The sequence below is a fragment of the Salvelinus fontinalis genome, chromosome 37, assembly GCF_029448725.1.
Source record: "Salvelinus fontinalis isolate EN_2023a chromosome 37, ASM2944872v1, whole genome shotgun sequence".
Classification (NCBI taxonomy): Eukaryota; Metazoa; Chordata; class Actinopteri; order Salmoniformes; family Salmonidae; genus Salvelinus; species Salvelinus fontinalis.
Genome location: NC_074701.1, coordinates 28145825 through 28151824, shown reverse-complemented (window position 1 = coordinate 28151824; position 6000 = coordinate 28145825). Strand labels below are relative to the sequence as shown.

The 6000-nt window shown below is 43.0% G+C and overlaps 1 protein-coding gene across 1 annotated transcript in view; it reads left to right on the top strand.

Moving 5' to 3' along the window:
• Positions 1–397: 397 nt before the first annotated feature.
• The window catches only part of LOC129836461 (spectrin beta chain, non-erythrocytic 1-like), a 138736-nt gene continuing 133133 nt past the window's right edge, over positions 398–6000 (top strand). Inside the window, exon 1 of the mRNA XM_055902666.1 lies at positions 398–554. The gene's annotated coding sequence lies outside the window, so the exon portion shown is untranslated. The remainder of the gene's footprint in view (positions 555–6000) is intronic.

The window sequence follows — 6000 nt, the reverse complement described above, 5'->3', positions numbered from 1 at the left end:
AATGTATGTAAAATTCTACATTTAATTAAATAGCTATGCTGATACAGCATATTAAACAGTGGCAGCATTGAGATATAATAGACACAATAATGTCCCACTTTTAATTTCAAACGTCTGGTAACTGCCCTAAATCGTGCATGTGGAGATGTTGGACGCGCTCCTCTGCCCAGACGATGTTGATGTCTGCAAGATCTTACAACGCCTGGACAGGTATTTTAAGTATCAGTTAACAATATCATATGTCATAGCACTTGTCAGTCGAGGACACATTAGTTGACGTTTCACGCAACCATTGGTTGATGCATGCAACGTCTGCGCAGGGGAACGCGACCACTGACGAGGTAGCCTATGCGCAGAACCCATTTGGTGCGTGAGGCCTTGCCGACGAAGTCTCCGCCCATTGTCGAGATTGTGCTGCAGTTGGCGGTGCTGTTGCAGCAAGAAAGGTGGTGAGGAGGACTCCATCAGGATTCTGCGTTTTTCTCGTCCAGTGACTGGCTGCGTGCTGTTTGCAGGCTTCTCCGCAGTGAAGTTCATTGCGAAATTGTTGATTGGTAAGTTTCGGCAATTATTTTATTGAGATAGGATATTGGCTTGGTGCTCTTCTCGGTGATGGAGACTACGCTCCGGAACGCTCTAAACAGATTACCCCGCAATAAGAATTGTTTCTTTGTATCTAGTTAGAATCAGTTACTGTTGCCAAAATAATGTGAAACCGAACAGATCTTGTTCTGTCCACATTGCTCAGATATCGAAGCTAGTTCATGTACTTATATTTGACTCTGTTGAAGTTGTTTTTGCTTGAACTATCAGATTTATGTGTTTGTGCGGCATTGTGTTTTTCAAAAGGCCATTCATTCAGAGAGCATCTAATCTGTAGGGTACTTGGTTCGCAGTCACACATTGCGCCATGTTTATATGGCGGTTTGAAAATGTATATAACGGTATACACAAGGAGCCAGCCTACTGCTCTTTGAAGAGATGCAGGCGTGGCCGCCCTTGTTTATAGAAACATTGCTATGATGACTTAAAACCAAACACTGATAAAATGCGACATTCAATGCAAAATTCTGGACTTTATTGTATTAAATGTGCGTAATGATATTGAGGAAGAATTACATCTAGGTACCGTCTGTATAACTTGAAGCTATTATGTAATCAGATAGGAGATGCATGTATCGCTCGCTGTAGGCCTATGTCACATCAGAGTCTGCTCTCTGCTACATGTGGCTCGAGGCTACCCTTTAATGTTTACCAGGAGTTGAAAACATTTAGTGACGTCATGTCATTGGCACAATTTAAATCACATCCAAACTGCTGTAACGACCCTTTGGTGGCGAAATCCCCCATTTGCCTCACGTCTAGACATGTTTGTGCCAAACGGGGTTGTCACTATATTGAGCAAGGTGTGGGCTTTGAGGCCTTTTAAATAGTTACGAACGCCTTGTGATTATGAGATATCCAGGGCATTGGCTTTGCTGTCCGGAGTGTCACTGACAGTCGTGATGCAGGAGAGTTTGGTTGTAAATCATTGCTCTGCTGCAGGGTCTACACTGAATGTACAAAACATTAGGAACAACTGCTCTTTCCATGACAGACTGACCAGGTGAAAGCTATGATCCCTTTATGATGTTACTTGTTATTTCCACTTTAATCAGTATAGATGGGGAGGAGACAAATTTAAAGGATTTTTAAGCCATCAGACAATTGAGACAGGGATTGAGCTCCCGGGTGGCGCAGAGGTCTAAGGCACTGCATCTCGGTGCTAGAGGAGTCACTACAGACACCCTGGTTCGAATCCAGGATGTATCACAACCGGCTGTGATTGGGAGTCCCATAGGGCAGCGCACTGCCATTCAGACTTGAATGGGCAAGACAAAATGTATACATTACATGGCCAAAGATACCTGCTTGTCGAACATCTCATACAAAAATCATGGGCATTGATATGGAGTTGGTCCCCCCTATGCTGCTATAACAGCCTCCACTCTTCTGGGAAGGCTTTTCACTATTAAAATAAATAGTTATTGAACCTTTATTTGTACAGGTCTTTTTCAAGAGAGACCTGGTCCAATAAAATGTTGGAACATTGCTGTGGGGACTTGCTTCCATTCAGCCACAAGAGCATTAGTGAGGTCGGGCACTGATGTTGGGCGATTAGGCCTGGCTCGCAGTCTGCGTTCCAATTCATCCCAAAGGTGTTCAATTGAGTTGAGGTCAGGGCTCTGTGCAGGCCAGTCAAGTTCTTCCACACCGATCTCGACAAACCATTTTTGTATTGACCTCGCTTTGAGCACGGGGGCATTGTCATGCTGAAACAGGAAAGGGCCTTCCCAAACTGTTGCCACAAAGTTGGAAGCACAGAACTGTCTAGAATGTAATTCTATGCTGTACTGTTAATATTAGAGGTCGACCGATTTCAAGTTTTCATAACAATCGGAAATCGTTTTTTTTTTTTTTACACCTTTATTTCATCTTTATTTAACTAGGCAAGTCAGTTAAGAATACATTCTTATTTTCAATGACGGCCTAGGAACGTTCTGCCTCGTTTAGGGGCAGAACGACTGATTTTTAACCTTGTCAGCTCGGGGGATCCAATCTTGCGACCTTACAGTTAACTAGTCCAATGCTCTAACACCTGATTACATTGCACTCCACGAGGAGCCTGCCTGTTAGCAAATGCAGTAAGCTAAGGTAAGTTGCTAGCTAGCATTAAACTTATTTCATTAAAAACAATCAATCAATGACTGTCATTGCTCCAATGTGTACTTAACCATAAATATATATATATATATATATATATATTTTTTTTAAATAAATATGCCGATTTAATCGGTATCAGCTTTTTTTGTCCTCCAATAATCGGTATCGGCATTGAAAAATCATAATCGGTCGACCTCTAGTTAATATTTCACTTCACTGGAACTAAGGGGCCTAGCCCAAACCATGAAAAACGTCCCCAGACCATTATTCCTCCTCCACCAAACTTTAAAGTTGGCATAATGCATTCGGGCAGGTAGCGTTCTCTTGGCATCCGCCACACCCAGATTCGTCCGTTGGAGTACCAGATGGTGAAGCGTGAATCATCACTCTCGAGAATGCGTTTCCACTGCTCCGGAGTTGAATGGCGGCGAGCTTTACACCACTCCAGCCGGCACTTGAGATTGCGTATGTTGATCTTGGGCTTGAAGCTCCCGACATACAGTCGTTGTGCTGACGTTGCTTCCAGAGGCAGTTTGGAACTGTGAGTGTTGCAACCGAGGTCGGACGATTTTTACACGTTACATGCTTTAGCACTCGGTGGTCCTGTTCTGTGAGCTTGTGTGGCCTACCACTTCGCAGCTGAGCTGTTGTTGCTCTTTGACGTTTTCTTTTCATAATAACAGCACTTATGGTTTACCGGGGCAGCTCAAGCAGGGCAGAAATTTGACGAACTGACTTGTTGGTGAAGAGGGCATCCTTTGATGGTGCCACATTGAAGGTCACTGAGCTCTTCAATACGGGACATTCTACTGCTAATGTTTGTCTCTGGAGATTGCATGGCTGTGTGCTCGATTTTATACACCTGTCAGCAACAGGTGTGGCTGAAATAGCGGAATCCACTAATTTGAAGGGGTGTCCACAAACTTAGTATAAGTGCATTTGAACGGGGTATGGTAGTAGGTACCAGGCACACTGGTTTGTGTGAAGAACTGCAACGCTGCTGGGTTTTCCACCCTCAACAGTTTCCCGTGTGTATCAAGAATGTATCCACCACCCAAAGGGCATCCAGCCAACTTGACACAACTGTGCGGAACATTGGAGTCAACATTGGCCAGCATCCCTGTGGATCGCTTTCAACTCTTTGTAGAGTCCATGCCCTGATGAATTAAGGCTCTTCTGAGGACAAAGGTTGAGAGCAACTCAATATTAGGAAGGGGTTTTGTACACTCAGTGTATATTTCGAGTGAGTGGGCCTCTTACTATTGAATATTAATGTAAATATTTACCTCGTCATTTCACAAACCCTTGTGCCCTTTCAGAGTATTGGTTATATTCAGCCATTCAGTAGGAAACTGTGACACATACAAGTCCATAGCCATGTTCTCTGCTCAGTTTTTAGGATGACTGGCATCACAGGCCATTTAGCCTACTCGAGAGCCCTTGGCTGTAGTTTGTGTGCTGGTTGGCTGTGCTCTAGCATGAGTGACTGTGATCATAATGATCAAAGAATGTATCTCTCCATTTGTCCTCCATTTTTATTTTCAATTCAGTGGGCTTTATTGGCATGGGAAACCAAAGTGAAATAAACAATAAAAAAAATAAACAGTAAACATTACACTCTTAAAAGTTCCAAAGGAATAGATACATTTCAAATGTTGTGTTATGGCTATATAGTGTTGAAACAATGTGCAAATAGTTAAAGTACAAAAGGGAAAATAAACATAAATATGGGTTGTATTTACAAGGGTGTTTGTTCTTCGCTGGTGTCCCTTTTCTTGTGGCAACAGGTCACAAATCTTGCTGCTGTGATAGTACACTGGTATTTCACCCAATAGATATGGGAGTTTATCGAATTCTTTGTGGATCTGTGTAATCTGAGGGAAATATGTGTCTCTAATAACGTCATACATTTGGCAGGAGGTTAGGACGTTCAATTCAGTTTCTACCTCATTTTGTGGGCAGTGTGGACATAGCCCGTCTTCTCTTGAGAGCCAGGTCTGCCTACGGCGGCCTTTCTCAATAGCAAGGCTACGCTCTCAGTCTATACATAGTCAAAGCTGTCCTTAATTTTTGGTCAGTCACAGTGGTCAGGTATTCTGCCACTGTATACTCTCTGTTTAGGGCCAAATAACATTCTAGTTTGCTCTGTTTTTTTGTAAATTCTTTCCAATATGTCAAGCTATTTTTTTTTTTCTCATGATTTAGTTGTCTAATTGGGTTGCTGTTCTGGGACTGTTTGTGAACCGAGCCCCACGACCAGCTTGTTTAGGTGACTCTTCTCCAGGCTAATTTCTCTGCAGAGGATGGCTTTGTTGTGGAAGGTTTGGGAATCGCTTTCTTTTAGGTGGTTGTAGAATTTAACATCTCTTTTCAGGATTTTGATAATTAGCATGTATCAGCCTAATTTTGTGCTGCATGCGTTATTTTGTATTTTACGTTGTACGCTGGGGATATTTTAGCAGAATTCTGCATGCAGGTTCTCAATTGGGTGTTTGTCACATTTTTTTGTGAATTCTTGGTTGGTGAGCGGACCCCAGACCTCACAACCATAAAGGGAAATGGGTTCTATAACTGATTCAAGTATTTTTTTTTGCCAGATCTGGATGGGCAACAGTGTCTTGATGGAATGTATTGTATTTGTGATCTTGGCAACTTGACCTTTTTTTGGATACCATTATTTTAATTTGACTGAGATTTACTGTCAGGGCCCAGGTCTGACAGAATCTGTGCAGAAGATCTAGGTGCTGCTGTAGGCCCTCATTGGTTGTGGAAAGAAGCACCAGATCATCAACAAACAGTAGACATTTGACTTCAGATTCTAGTAGGGTGAGGCTGGGTGCTGCAGACTGTTCTAGTGCTCTCTCCAATTTGTTGATATATATATGTTGAAGAGGGTGGGGCTCAAACTGCATCCCTGTCTCACCCCACGACCCTGTGAAAATATATATATTCTCTCGATCCTCTCTGTTGTTTTCTACCTATGTACCAAGCCAGTATGTGGACAAGTTCCTTTTGCATGGCCCCGGGTGGGTGGTAATTTCAATTAAGGACGAATGGAATGGTCTAAAAATGTTCAAGCTTCGCCCATACGGGCCACTGGGCCATGCAAAACGAGCTCGCCCGTGTCATCAGTTATTAGTGCAGAGTAGTGTTCATCCATTTTCCCCCGGGGGAATCCTGTTAACCTGTCACAGAGGCTTCTTGTGAAGTGATGGGTGTTTGTTTACTGAAGGAGGAATACTTATTTTCTAACTCTCTGGGAGAACTGAGGAATGCTCATTGTCCTATAAGAGTACT